The sequence below is a fragment of the Sinohyriopsis cumingii genome, chromosome 7, assembly GCF_028554795.1.
Source record: "Sinohyriopsis cumingii isolate HCF-2022 chromosome 7, ASM2855479v2, whole genome shotgun sequence".
In the NCBI taxonomy this organism is placed as follows: domain Eukaryota; kingdom Metazoa; phylum Mollusca; class Bivalvia; order Unionida; family Unionidae; genus Sinohyriopsis; species Sinohyriopsis cumingii.
This window is the reverse complement of record NC_142967.1, coordinates 17,159,334-17,175,608: the sequence shown is the minus strand read 5'-3', so window position 1 is coordinate 17,175,608 and position 16,275 is coordinate 17,159,334. Positions and strand designations below refer to the sequence as shown.

Sequence of the window (16,275 nt, the reverse complement as noted above, 5' to 3'; positions counted from 1 at the left end):
GTATTTTATCTTCCAATATACCTACTCCAAACTTTCTTTTTTAAATAATTCCAAATTCATGAAAACCTGAAGTTATAAAATTAAAAACGCAGCCATGATTCACAGAAATAATTAGTCCTTAGAATTAAACTTACTTTTATCAGCTCCGTTTATCCGCTGTGAAATAATCCTGATGAGAATAAAAGTGTAATCCTGGTGCTTCTAATTCACAAACCGGTCAGAATACCGAAGCAGCGCTGAAACCGGGTCGAAGAAAGTGCCAATTCTATCGCTATTCCAATAAAAGCGCTGGTATGTCTTCCAAAACATACAGAGTATATACAAGAGACTGTTTGCTGTCTGTAGTAACAACCAGCTTCAAAAATAGCATGGATTCAGCAATACAAATACACATATGGATGCAGTAGAAAGCCAAACCGTGAGTCCATGCGTAAGTAGTGTTTACTTGGTATGGCACATGAAAACTATTGTACTTTGTGTATGTCACCGAGAATCACCGGTTATTATCTTCTTAAGCTATCTTCCCGTGCACAGCTATAAAGGTAAACATTAGAAAAGCCTGGAATCCATTTTATTTCATTTACCACTGTTCTACTAAAAATAAATTATCTTTGTTCACCGATGTGGGAATACAAATTAGCGGAATTGGATGTGTTCATCAAGAAGTTACCAAATCAATAGTTCTAACCGTATCAAGAAGCCGTGTTTGAACTGCTGGTACTTTATATTCTTTTCGAAACGAAATTAACTCAGTTGTCATCTTTAAGTTGATAACAAACTTCAGGTGGAATTTTAAGAACAGCATCCTAATGTAACTCGAGACACTCATTTAGTTAATTTCACAATTATATATGTTATGGTCCCACTACAGTTGATCTGTTTTTTTAAAAAAAAACTTCTGTCTACATCGGTTCTGAAAACGTTCTATGTACGTTGGTACAGACGTATGTATGTAACTGTGTGCGTGTGTGCGTGCGCCTGCATGCATGCATGAATGCATGTATGTTTGTATGAATATGTTATGCTGAAGTGTATATACATGTGTATATTATATTGTTCATATATATGTGCGACGATATATGACTATATGTATGATTTGTTAACATAGCTGATTAAAAAAATTGAGGACCACATGGCAGATGGGTCTTTCATGACCAGATGTGTTATTCTTCTTACATAAAGTTTATTATTATTATTATTAGTAGTAGTAGTAGTATTAAAGAGGACGATAAAGGTAGGTAGTTTTGGGGATCCATTATGAATCCGAACCGCAGCATTTAACATGAGTGAAAACATCTGTCCGCAATCAAGAATATGACAAGCATGTGACTTGTGCTTGAAGTTAATTACATTACTATCTAAGGCAAGGAATTACATCGATTCAGTAGTTCTTAGGGATGGGAAGTTGTCATTCTCTCTCGAGTTTTGATAGAAATCTTCTAATAAATATCTTTTTCACAAATATACAAGGAAAATGTACACCATTGTAAAAGGCAATTATTAAGTATACATATTTTACGTTGTTCTATACATATTAGGGGTAATAACTTTACTTTCATTCTGAATGTATATACGTGTCAGTGCATATTGCATGACAAACTGCATCTTCCGTTTGAAACGTATAGCCTTCCTTTTCAGCTAAATACTGAAGATAGCGTCAAAAAATAAAACGGTATGGATGAGAATAAAGCTTAGGCGCCCGTGTCATGATGGGTTGGGATGAAGGCATTTTCTGAGTTTATTTCACACGGAGATTAATTTTGTCTTCCAATGGAGCATACAGTTTTTGGATGCCTTAATCAGTTCTCATTCGCACAACCAGAAATTCACTCACTAGGATACCATTATACTGGATAAACAATCTAGGGCACTTCCCTCACTTCAGGCCATGTATTTATTTGCTTCATCTAGCTCAAAGATTACCACTAAATGGTTTATAGATTTTTTTCCGACGCAAATGCTACGAGCGTTCTGCACAACTCAAATAATTTATTCTCTAATAGGAATATAATTACGTCAGAGAAAAAATAAGATCTGCATTTATCGAATTTGCAGTGGAATGAGAATTATCAGTAAAATTAAAACACTAAATGTGAAGAAAAGACAGATTTCTTTGAATTCTAACATAAGGTACAGTTATATTGTAACTTTGTGTATCGCCACTGTGGCCTTCTTTTCTGTGTAATTTATATAAATTGTTTGTTATTGATAGAAAACAAGAATAGTAAAGAGCATGTTGTAAGTTTGATTCACGAAATACGATGCTACATGCAATTATGAACTTGAAGTGATAGCATACAATTATGTGACCTTGAAATGACAGCATACAATTATTTGACCTTGAAGTGAAAGCATACAATTATGTGACCTTGAAGTGACAACATGCAAATGTGACCTTGAAATGACATAAATGTAATTATATGATATTGAAGTGACAACATGCTATTGTGTCCTTGAAGTGACATCATGCAAATGTGACCTTGAAGTGACAGCATGCAATTGTATGACCTTGAAGTGACAGCGTGCAAATATGTAACCTTGAAGTTAGTAGGCTCTATTCCAGTCATAGTTTTTGGATCTAGATTTATCTTTGTTGATCCCTACAGCTAGGGTTAAACATGGAATAAATGCAGTCCACTCATCTAACGTTTATACTTATTTATATGTACAATACAGAGTTAATTTGATTATATTTATATATAACAACTAGATTAATTAACCGTCCTAGAACGGAAGGTTTTTGTTTTCAAATTTTTTTATTTTTAAAAACAATTTTCAAATTCGGCTGAGCGATTTCAAACGAACGTTTGAACATAAAAATACATAGATATGTAAAATAAGTTGGGATCCAGACGCGACGTTTGAAATCGCGACCTCTTGGTTGGCAGCCAGGACACAGACAAATGTGGGTGCTTTTATATAAGATGCACACTTTATAGTCATTAATACGACAATTTTAGAACCTGAATAAATTTATTTATGCCTACTTCTATATGTAGGCTAGGGGAAAAGATATATCTGATCACGAGCAAAATACAAAAGACTTAACATTTGTAAGCAAAACACAATGTTCAGGTCAAAGTGTATCCTTTGGTTTTAAGGCTGGATTACTAAAGAAAATCATTATGAAAACGTCCCTCGGGAAAAATGTTTTGTTCCTACTTTACATAGCAAATAGCAGTCATATGAGAAACGTATATTTTTCTGTCGGTTTTAACTAGTTAGGAAGTCCCGAGAGAGGAGCGAAATATATATCGAGTAATACCAAGAATCTTACTGATATTATCAGAGAGGGAATTTATATAATCAACGTCTTCAGCTATATAACGAAGTTTACAGTATATAATTAACGTCTTAAGCTATATAATGAAGCTTACAGTATGGGATCTGTTAACAATTACTCGTCTCTATTGCACCGTACAAACAATGCAGCTCACTAGGCGATACATATTTTTCTCTGCTTTAGTAATAATACAGCTTGTGTCAGAAGTTCTGAGACCTGAAAGTTCCGCATATCTGTGCTGTAAGCTGCTCCTATAGTTAGCAGCAAATAGTCTTAGGGTTTGGAATTAAATCAATTTGAAGCTTAAGGAACTACGTGGCCTAACTGTTAAATCTTCGATCTTATTATGTTGTTTTTTTTTACAAATAACTTGTTTCCTGACGGAAAAACTAGTGGAAATAAGAGCGACTGACAGGCGGAACTCTTTTCTTAGATTTAAAAACAACAAAAAAAAGCTGACGGTTGCATGGGTTTTGAGAGTGACGATGAAATTACAACCTGGCGATGCTTGGCCTATAAAGATTTATCATCTGCTTTAAAGTCAGTCAAAGAAAGAATTGTGCATCTCCTGCGTCACTAAGTCCAAAACATCCTGAATGGCAACATGTGCAGTATCCATGAACAGCTCATCTTCATAACATTCATTCTTCAGTTACAGAAATCAAATTAATTATCGAGAAAAAACAAACTTTAAACGTTTTAAAGAAAACAAAGTCAATAGCAGAACAAACGTCAAAAGATTGAAACCAGACACTTTAGAACACTCTATTTGCTTGAAATATTGCCTACTACTTCTCTGCCAGTTCCAAAGAGCGACGTTGCACGTGACAATGGACTTGATGACCATCAGCATCATAAACTTAGACCCTCAAAGCCAGAAACCATTATTATCGGTACTTTAATTCCTAAACCTGTCAAGCTTTCTGGCTTTGAACCTGACGTATATGTACGCGCTGTCCCGAGAGCAGCTATACTTCTATTGAAGAAATAGCGTAAGGAAGTGGATCCAGTCAACTTTGGTGCCTTCATCATATCCTTCGCACGGGGAAATCAATGAGCAACGTTCATAGCAGCCAGTACTCGTTTAACACGAAATGATCACGACAAAGTAATCGTTACAGCCAAACAATCCCTAGGCTTATAACAAACAACGAAACCTCAAGAAAAAAAAAATCATTAAAAAGCAAGAGCAAAAGATGACTAGATATTGTGCACATTGCTATTCCTGAAAATATGACTCGTCTGTCTTTTGGTATTGGAACTTTCTAAGTGCTCGACCTGAATCACGAGACCGTCCAATACCTTACTCAGATTATTATTGCCGAAGATCGAATGATTGACTATCATACTCAGTCTGATACCCTATCAAATATTTCTGATAAATGAAATCTTTTAAACTGTAAATGCCATGAAGGCAATTTTAAAAATGAATATATAAGTAATAATGGCCACTTAATGACTTGCTTATCTTAACCAATGGATATCGCCTTTATTCCTAACGAAGTTGATGGACACTATCACAGTTAGTCTTGATCAGAAAACCCTCAATCTGACATTAGTTCTAGATTAATATTTAATGAAAAAAATTTACTAATAGTATATCTCATTATTCGGCACGTAAACCCGAAAGCAGATGATCTCATGCATACTGTATACAAAGACCATCAGACTGAAAATCTAGGACACCGCGACACATTTCTTAATGATAATTATTCAACGTCAATCGACAGTTAACATTTGGAATGGAAAGACGGGACACAGAGATTTGAAAATGAATTATCCACCGCTTCTCACTCTAGCTCAGACCATCTGTGATCTCATTATTGATTTGATGAATGACTGGCAAAGTAAATCAAATGATATCGTGAAAATATATAATCTTGCTCAATTTACACAGTCCTCTGCCCAAATTATACTGACATGTTGATGAGGTTAATCGATGACGCTTAATCTTCGCGCAATAAATTATAGTCGATACATTGTTCTCAACATATTCTGTTAGTAACCAATATGCAAAAGAAACAAGGTCTGGAAACTACTCAAAATGACCCATACTGCTATAACAAGATACCTTACTGACCGACTTGAAATATGCTCTTAGCAATTGTCCTTTTACTTTTATAATTGTAAACCTTAATGCACAACGTGATGGGCTGCGCTTTTTGCAGTTCCGAATCGACACGCGCCAATTAAATGCAAACGGTCAAGAGAATAACGTGCCCGGACTGGTTTAACTTTGAAATACAGGAGGCCATGCGTGACCTCTACCGCAAACAGCTTGACAAAAACGAAGTTACCAAAACACAGAAAAATGTAGTGAGAAAACAATTCATGGTCAAATAAGAATTGAAGTCATACGGAAACATTTTCATGATTAAATCAGAATTCAAGTCATATGGAAACATTTTCATGATTAAATAAGAATAGTTATATGGAAACATTTTCATGATTAAATAAGAATTGAAGTCATATGAAAACATTTCATGATTAAATAAGAATAGAGTCATATGGAAACATTTTCATGATTAAATAAGAATTGAAGTCATATGGAAACATTTTCAGAATTAAATAAGAATAGAGTTATACGGAAACATTTTCATAACTTTAAATCAGGCTTATAATTTACTTTCAGAATTAAACAACATTGTTAGTCAATCTAGTAAATAGCCATTAGATAATACAAAAGACCAATAAACCCTGTCCACATCATTGACTTCAATACTTTAAGAGGAACCTCCCATATCGCTCGATTTTTCGTTCTCTATAGATTTTGCATAGTCGAAAGTTTTTTCTCTTATATCATTCAAGATCCTTTACAAAGGTGTTGTTGATACTTTAATAATCGCAGTTGCATCAGTAGATAAATGAAGGGAAGATTTCCATTGGTCACACAATAATCATGTGATCAGACGCAATTGAGTTTATTTCAAAAACTGTACGAAGATATAGTTTATACTAACTTCTATAAATAGTCACGTGTAAAATAACGCAAAGACTGAACTGTAAGGCATGGTAAATGGGTAAAAGGATTTGGAGGAGGGGGTTGGGTTCAAAGACTAGCATTATAACAACTGGATTCACAGTCATACAATGTAAGACGCCGACCTTGTTGCACTGTTTGACTATTGGTACCCCCCCCCCACATCACTATAACCATTTACCGATAGTCTTAATTTCATTCTGAGTCGCCCCTGTCTGTAATCTAAACTTTTAATCAACACGATAGTAGATTTAAAGACGCGAAAATTTGTTACGTACGTGTCTGGACAATAAAGATTCACAAGTCACAATTAACCCAAGATAGCATCAAATCCGAGAGTCATTCGTAGGTCAAACACAACAACACATCCTTTGCTTTCAATAATGAACTTCTACTAAGAAAACTTGTGCCAATTTAGATAAAACATTAAGACCATGCTGTGTAATGTTCAAAACCTTAGATCGCCACCCATTGGTAGATTTTTTTGTTTGATATTGACGTAGCTATTACGTTGCAGATGGAGAATGCCCTGTTCTATAAATAACTAGGTAGCTATTACGTTGCAGATAGAGAATGCCCTGTTCTATAAATAACGATGTAGTTGACTCCTCAAGAAGAATTTCTACGCTTAAACAGGCTCTAAAACTGATAGGAAATATCTTTAGAAAAAACAAAATAGCAATAGTAAATAACTAAAATTATATATAACTGCAATCATAAGAGTTAAACGTTGTTTTACATAGTTTGTTGTGGTATGAATTGTCAATTGCCGACTCACACAGCTTACATAACGCCCCTCTGAGTTTATACCACGATAAACTCAGAAAAAATCAACATTAAACTCTCAAGAAAAACGTGATGACACCAAACAAAAAGACCCGATGAAATCTCACCAAAATACTTAGACTATCAGTTTAAGTTGTCTCTTTAATTGCAAGCTAGAAAAAGACAAGTATTGATAATACCGGAAACTTTACAAATAATCTGAAATTATCCAACGTGTTCCCAGTCGATAAACATGGTAGTAGATCGTCTGCGCACAATTTTTGATGTATATAAACTTTACCAACAATATCATTTTGTTTAAAAATTACATCACCCTTCATCTTAACCTATTTTTAAAGAAATATGTTCTTCTCTATAACTCGCAATCAGGTTTTCAGAAAAATTATTCATGACAAGCTGCCGTGTCGGAAAAATAATTGGAGTGTTTCATTTAGAGATCCTGAAAAGGCATTCAAAATCAGGCATTTTTCTCTTGAATGGTTTCATTCTTTTCTAGCAACAACACCTTTCGGAAGCCAATGCTGCATGCTTTTTTGGAATGCGTCCAAAGTGGAGTCCACCATGACTATATTTCACGGTCCTTTCTTCTTTAGGTTCTTCATAAAAATGCACCACTTGTACCAAAACCACTGACACAATTTTTCGTGGTTGACACAACCGTACTTGCTGTGAGTGTTGTATCCCCTAAGCTTTAACAAAATTTACAACAGGATGTTGAGACTGTTAAACTGTGAAAGCAACACGATGTGATTAAACGCAGAAAAATGCTGGTTATCGGATAATTAAGCTAAAAAGCGAACGAGCGAGCAAGTAAAATTATCGCATCCATCCTCGTGTTTATTTGTATTGGTTACTTTTTAATTATAGACTAAAGTACGTTTAAGCTATTTTGATATAAAAGCATGCAATTAGTCTGTCAAAGGAAATTATGGTTTGATCGCCTTTTTGTACCTTAGTATGTGAACACGAAACGAGTAGTGTAGATATCAGTATAATAGATCCATCTACTAGATGGAATCAAACATTGGGGGAGGAGGCAATTTTAAGTTTGGTATACATTTAAATGAGCATTTATGTACATCACTGTCCACTGTATCCCTATGCACTTCTTCATCACTGCCCACTGTATCCCAATTCACTTCTTCATCAATGTCCACTGTATCCCAATGCACTTCTCCATCAATGTCCACTGTATCCCAATGCACTTCTTCATCAATGTCCACTGTATCCCAATGCTTTTCCTCTGGATTTTAGATCTGACATAACATTTTCAAAAGACCATGACGTAATAGAAGGTGGAAACCATGAGTACTAGCTATTATTTGATTACTTCGGAATCAAAAGCTCAGTTAGTAAACGATAATGTAGATCGGACACGATTTTGTTTAACACTTCATTACGAGAGAGAGTCGTTGACAAAGCAAGCAGTACAGCTTAAAAAAGCTCTTGAATGGGCTTTAAGTGTGTTTTGATAATTGTCTAAAATAATTGGAAACCATGATCCAGGAAAGTACTTACGACCACAGACGAGCAATACAATCTTTCTAATGCTACGAGTCCACAATTTATACAAACCACACTATCTTTGAATGAGTTTTCAATAATCCCAAAGTAGTGTTTTAGTCCAAAAGTCATTAAGCACTTTATAATATCGATGCATAATCTTTAAAAATAATTCCTCAAAAATTATAGGCAAACACATCTATAAATTATTGCGGAGACTGGTCATAAAACATGGATGAATATTTGTTTTACAACTATATATACAAACTACTTTTTCCAGCGGAAAACCTAGTTTAACTGGGGAAAAAACTCATATCGAACTCATCCTGTTTACTTTTTCGAATCATGACACAGGTAGGCAAGAACTCCTCAATAATCAATCACTGACAGACACACACACACACACACTATATATATATATATATATATATATATATATATATATATATATATATATATATATATATATATATATATATATATATATATGTATATGTATATATATATATATATATATATATATATATATATATATATATATATATATATATATATATATCAGTGATTATGAAGGACCTAACAAATATAATTATTTCTCTGGTTTCCAATTCAGGCAACAGTTTGCTGTAGTCACGAAGTATTAATTTGACGTACAACAGACACAGAGAGAAATGAAAGCGAAAGTGCAGACAATCATTAAACTAATTGCCTGTGCAATTAACTTTGAGAAGTACGCACAATAACATATTGCATAGATATGGTTTTAAATTAGCTAATGTTTAGCATGGCATTTACTTTTAAAAAAGACATTAAAGAAAATGTCGATGTCCGTATTTTTTTCACTGATGCCCTTGTAAACATTCAAAACAATAACTTTTATTGTTTGTATTTTAAACATGAATGACAATATGTATTTAAAAGATCTTCATCTGATAATCTGCCAAGTGACTAATTGTGTAAAGACTATACTTAAGCTATATTTGATACACACTGAAGACAAACATATTTTCATATAGCCATTGTCTGCCAATCTTTTCTCGCAATTACACTTATGACAGAAAGTACTTATTCAAGTGGAGAGATTTACTGGTTAATGTACACCAAGGAAACAATACTTTGTTTCTTATTGCTGCTTGTGAAAATCTTGACAATGTAAAAGAAAATCAAGTAAGCTAGCCAGAGTATCTTTCAGTGATAGGCATTTTGAATAATCACGTGACAAGTGCAGCCCTATAATCAAAGAGTGTTGAACAATTGTTAGGTTTCTACGGTCCTTCTACAGAAAGGACCAAAATAGAAACCATCCCTACTAAACATTATCTCGCCACAGATACTGTACAAATATAATTTGTATATCTTTAAGAGCAGAACAAAAGAAACAAACTATTTATGAGACTGCGACTCCTTTTGAAGGCAATGTGATCGCTTGTCTGCAAAGTAATATTGTCCTGTTATCAAGAAAATAACGTATGTTGTCCTATGATATTACCTTTTCATTTTAATGTACAAGTTTGTATTTGTACGATCAGAGTAAATTCGTTCCCGGTATTTCTCCTACTGATCAAATATGCAGTCTTTGTATATCTCGAATTTTAAATTCTTTTTTACCTGAAGAAATACATTTTTTACCTTAAACAACATAACCCTCTAATTGGATTACCTTTAAACTAATCCTTGAAACGTCTACAAAATTTCTTATTAATGTGTTGTGAACCAAATGTATTGTCTCTCGGATAGCCATCAGTGTTAGAGAACTGGATGCCCTCTTTCAATGAAGAAGTGTCTGTCTCTGTATTCATACCCCCATCCACCAAAACTCGAAATCACTATCTGACGGTCTCGTTCTATTGCCGTATTTGTTTTTCAACTTCTTCTATCAAAAATCGTATATCAACCATTTGATAACTCATGAACTGAAAGTCTGCCGTAAATTGGTTTTACTAATTTAATCTTCGTCTTTGTCAGATTCGTTGTTAATAATTTGGCGGACTTTTGTGATATTGGAACAATTTATCTTCATCTGTACATTTGCTATTGGTCATCCTTTCCATTAATAGTATGTTTGTTTATTCAATTTGATGGTAGTGTTCTCAAGATCACTTGTTACTTTCTGTCACAATTTGTATTCAGCTGAATGTAGGACTTACGCCATTGTTTTTGTTCAACCAATATATCAAAAGTGTATTTTTTTAAAATTTTTAAACCCACTTCTTTGTTAAGTCATAAGTGTATATAGTGAAGTACCTATATCTCTTTGGTTTTCAAGGCACATAATAGTTTATGTAGCTTTGATGTTGAACCAGAGCAATCAATTAATCAACTTCGTTTTGCAGGGAAGATAAATAATCTTTTCCTGGAACTAATAACTCTAGAGAAAATAATCAAGCAAGTGTTATGGACTCATCAAACTTCACCTGAATAAAAACCAATCTGTATTATGTTTAAATTGTCTGATTAAGCACAATAATGGTCATCTGGTATATCGAACAGACTTTATTTTCTTACCATCTAGTTCATTGTACAGTTTCTCACCGGAAGCATTAACACGGCATGCCATGGCTTATGAACTTCTCATTAAAGTCGTTATCATTTAGATGCATAATGAATCAAGTCATTGAAGATGTTGGGATCTAGGTACATAATGAATCAAGTCATTGAAGATGTTGGGATCTAGGTAAATAATTAGTCCAGTTATTGAAGGCAATATGATCTCAGTACATAATGTATAGAGTCGTTCAGGGTGTTAGAATTAGGATCTCGGTACATAATGGATCCAGTCGTTCAGGGTGTTAAAATTAGGATCTCAGTACATAATGAATCCAGTCGTTCAGGGTGTTATAATTAGGATCTCGGACATAATGAATCCAGTAATTCAGGGTTTTAAAATTAGGCTCTCAGTACATAATGTATCCAGTCGTTCAGGGTGTTAGAATTAGGATCTCGGTACATAATGGATCTAGTCGTTCAGGGTGTTAGAATTAGGATCTCGGTACATAATGGATCTAGTCGTTCAGGGTGTTAAAATTAGGATCTCAGTACATAATGAATCCAGTCGTTCAGGATGTTAGAATTAGGATCTCGGTACATAATGAATCAAGTCGTTCAGGGTTTTAAAATTAGGCTCTCAGTACATAATGTATCCAGTCGTTCAGGGTGTTAGAATTAGGATCTCGGTACATAATGGATCCAGTCGTTCAGGGTGTTAAAATTAGGATCTCAGTACATAATGGATCCATTCGTTCAGTGTGTTAAAATTAGGATCTCGGTACATAATGAATCCAGTCATTTACAGTGTTATGATCCATGTGCATGACTCATCCAGCCATTGGGTGTGTTAAAATCTATGTACATAATTAATCCAACCATTAATCTATTTGGATCTAGATGAATAATTAATAAAGTGATTGAGGATATTACGATATATGTACATAATGAATCCAGTCACTGAAGATGTTAACATATATGTACATAATGAATCCAGTCACTGAAGATGTTAGGATATCTGTTCGTAATGAAATCACTCATTCAGGGTGTTAAAATCTAGGTAAATAATAAATCCAGTCATTGATAGTTTTACGACTTAGGTATATAAATTAATAAAGTCTATGAAGATATTAGGATCTAAGTATCTAATTAATCCAGTCATTACAGATGTTAGAATTTAGACGTATAATGAATCCAGCCATTGTGGTTTGTTAGATCGAGGTACATAACGAATCCAGTCATTTATGTTGTTAGGATCTATGTACATAAATCCAGTCATTGAGTTTGTTAGGATATAGGTACCTAAATAAATCCAGCCACAGAGTGTGCTAGGATCTAGGTACATAGTGACCAGTCATTGAGAATTATTGGATCTAGGTAAATGATGATCAGGTATTGGGAGTGCTAGGATCTAGGTACATAATGAATACAGTCATTGAGTGTGTTAGAATTTAGGTAAATAATGAGTTCAGTCATTAATTGTGTTAGTTCCTAAGTCTGTAATGAGTCCAGTCATTGAGTATGTTAGGATCTAGGTACATAATGACTAGTCATGGAGAGTGCTAGGATATAGGCACACAAAGAATCCAGCCATTGAGTGTGTTATGGTCTTGGTATATAATTAACGCATTCATTTAGGGTGTTAGAATCCAGGTAGATAATGAGTCCAGTAGTTAATTGTGTTAGTACCTATGTATATAATGAGTTCAGTCATTAATTGTGTTAGGATCTAGGTACATAATGAATCCAGTCATTGAGTATGTTAGGATCTAGGTACATAATGACTAGTCATGGAGAGTGCTAGGATCTAGGTAAACAATGAATCCACCTATTGAGTGTGTTATGGTCTTGGTACATAATTAACGCATTCATTTAGGGTGTTAGAATCCAGGTAGATAATGAATCCACCTGGGGATATAATGATCGAGGTACATTATGAATCCAGTTATTTAGGGTGTTAGGATCTAGATATATAATAAATCCACTCGTTTAGGGTATTACTATCGATGTATATAATTAATCCAATCATTTATGGTGTAAGAATCAAGGTACATAACCAATCCAGTTATTGGGGGTGTTAGGATCGAGGCACATACTGACTCCAATCATTTATGGTGTAAGAAATTAGTTACATAAATGAAGCCAGGCATGACAGGGTTAGGATCTAGGTACATAATGAATCCAGTCATTGAGAGTGCTAGGATATAAATACATAATGCATTTTCTTTGCTTGACCTTTGATACTCAACCCTTTTCTTGTTCATCTGACCAATTTTGTCCAGGACGCACTTATGATCTGCTTTATATCTATCAAATGTCACCCTTTTATTCAACTCTCAAGAACAAGTCATACACTTTCAACAGTTCTAATTCTACACTCCATATTTTTAAAGTTTCGTTATATAATGCTCAGGCAGTATTTATAACTTACTGTCTTTGCATGGATAAATATGAACGATATTTTTTTGGATGGATAATGCACGTCCAGTGGAAGTGCAGTGTCTATCTGAGAAAACGAGTTAATATTTTCACAGTGCAGTAATCTTATTGTTATATACTCATTTTCTTACTCTACCTAAGGCTTATTTAGAAAAAATGCACTACAAGAAACAAAGTAATCGAATTTATGCTGAATTGAAAACTAAATACACAATAACAATACTAATGCACTCATAGCACAGCACAGCGATCTTTGAACTTAGTCGCGCGCTTGACATCAGTTTAAAAAAAATTGTCGTGTTGTTTCGATCTAATTAGAAATGAAATTTAGAGTCGTATTGTGAATGGATACGCATGGATTTTGTTTCTATGTTGATGCAACTCGTTTCTGCTTTTCCGATTATGATGGACTGAATTATTTGGTTAATTCAGTGCAGTAGGGAGAATGGATTACAGATGGAAATGTACTCGAATTTACAAAGTCCAGTACAGTTTCGGTATGTATCAGATTTTGAAGGACATGTGGGTCGGACTTGAAAAACTAAGAACGTACATGTTGAGGAAATTCGAGATGTATAAATATTAATTATATTTATTACCAACCGTATTAACAACTAAACAAATGCTTCTGCCCTGTCACTTGCACCTCGATGTTGGAGGGACCCCAGTTATGTCCTGTATCATACAGCGTCTTCTATCGCCACCTTAACATTGTTTCAAATTATTTACGCAGGGAAAATTGAAAAGCAGCTGTTGTTCGACAGTCCATTTAGCCAGCGAAAATGATACTTTTTCGTCGTCTCGGCTCATTGGCTCTGAGGCTCTTAGTTTCCTACCAAACTTTTCAGTTACATTTTTCTCGAATCTAGTATTTTGACAGACTTGTAACAAAGTGCGTCTCTGATTGATATGCGATAGTCCTGGGCCTCAATGTGCTTTTCTGTCCTATATTTTTATATACCCTAGAGAGCACCGATCTTAGTCTGAACCATTCTAGCCAAGCCAATTTGTGTTCCAAACTGTCTGGTACACACCTGACAGAGATACCTCCTGGGTTTGCTTGAATAATAGAGGACGTGCTACAGGTATGAGAGTTACGCAACTTGCGCCTCGCCGTAGAAGATCTCAGTAGTCACTTTTCTGACACCCTGATGACTTGGCCTGTCCATTTCAACTGTGATTTCATCAGCAGAGTATGAGTGTAAGAACCTCCGTTTCTGTGACCCTGTAGCAAAATCATCATCCGCTACCGCAGGAAGCCAATGTAAAAACGATTCAGATTCTTGGCACGGAGTCTGTCAGGGCTGTACACATCTTGCAGACATATTAAATTGCAGTGCATCAATCTTTCTCTAGTCATTTCAGGGGGCACTGTAGATACCATGTTGAAAAGTGTAGAAAGTGGACCATTTGTATCGTATGTATGTCAATATGAATGAACCATAAATTAAATTAATCCGAGTGACCACAGGCATTGGCGGTGCCGGCATAAAATCAGTTTATGAAAATCAGGCTTGTCACTGTCATGCAAAACAATGATCGAGTTCCTACATCTTATCTGATATGTCAAATGAAGAAATAGAACAGTCCGTCTGGCAAGAAATCATTTCAGAACATACAGATATCGCTTATATTTTCAATTTTTTTATCAATTGCTTAAAATACCTACATTTATAGACTGGACGTGATTTAAGTATACCTTGACAGATGTTCAAGTGCTATTCGGGCACGTAGATTTACTGATGGCCTAAGTTTTAAGAGTGTACTACTACCACGCAAACAATGTCCATATTTAAAAGTAAACCAGATAGTTCATAGAAACCTGTCATCATCCTCTTGCACTGAGTTTGCTTGTTGTATGTGATCACACGCCTCCCAAAGTCGAAACCACTACACATTTCATCGCAGCTGAATCCTGCTTTCTGACAGTTGCATGTTTCTGATTGGCATCTCGATGTGGCACAGCCACGTTTCAGCAAGTGGAATATAGACTTTGGGGCCGTAAAGTGCCTGGTGATCGCTTCCCCTTCTAATTCTAAGCTATATTCTTAGTGAGATGGGATCTAACAGTTTGCAGTGGTGTCAATGTTCACGATAATGGCTCGATATAATTGCTGGATGATGTGTATCTCGTGTAGATGATAGTCTTTTGACTGCATCTCTTTTTAGTGAACAGCTAATGCCTCAGCATGTCCACCTTTCAACCAAAGTGTGAGGTAGATATATTTCGCAGATGAGATGAACTGCTCTATAACAGCTAAGGTGTCATTAGTAGCTTCTGAGGTTTGCAAGTGCATTTGTTCGGTCGTCATTTATATTTTGGAATGACAGATAAATTAAACCTGAAGTTTTTATTTTAAATCATGTGAGTACGATCAATACGAAGAGATCTAAAGTTGCATTTAGGACGAAAATAACAAAAAGCCAAGACATCAATAAAATTTGAAAGAAAAAAAATTGAATGAAGAAAAACAGAACGGAAAGAAGAAAATATACTGGAGACGTTCACATGTACAAAGAAACGCACAGAAAAATCAAGTTAAAAAGAGACATGTGTGGCTTTATGGGTACCAATGTTATGTTTGTTGTGTTCGTTATATGATAGGATATTACTGTCTGGCTTATTTTTCTTCTGTTACTGTTGGCCGTCCTCAGTGACACCGGCACATCCTAGCTGTTAAATATAAGGAGCACTTCGGTCACTTTTTTGTTTCTCTCCAGTATACTGCTATTGAAAAGAGCAGCCACTTAGGTGGAGTTCATTGTGCAGTCTGGCTCTTCCACGTGCCACATTTTCTTC

At 34.9% G+C, this 16,275-nt stretch overlaps 1 long non-coding RNA gene across 1 annotated transcript in view; it reads right to left on the bottom strand.

Annotated features, from left to right (window-relative positions):
• Positions 1-501, bottom strand: part of LOC149794785 (uncharacterized) — an 88,818-nt gene extending 88,317 nt beyond the window's left edge. The window contains exon 1 of the long non-coding RNA XR_016422063.1: positions 135-501. This is a non-coding gene — a long non-coding RNA (uncharacterized LOC149794785). The remainder of the gene's footprint in view (positions 1-134) is intronic.
• Between the last annotated feature and the right edge of the window lie 15,774 nt (positions 502-16,275).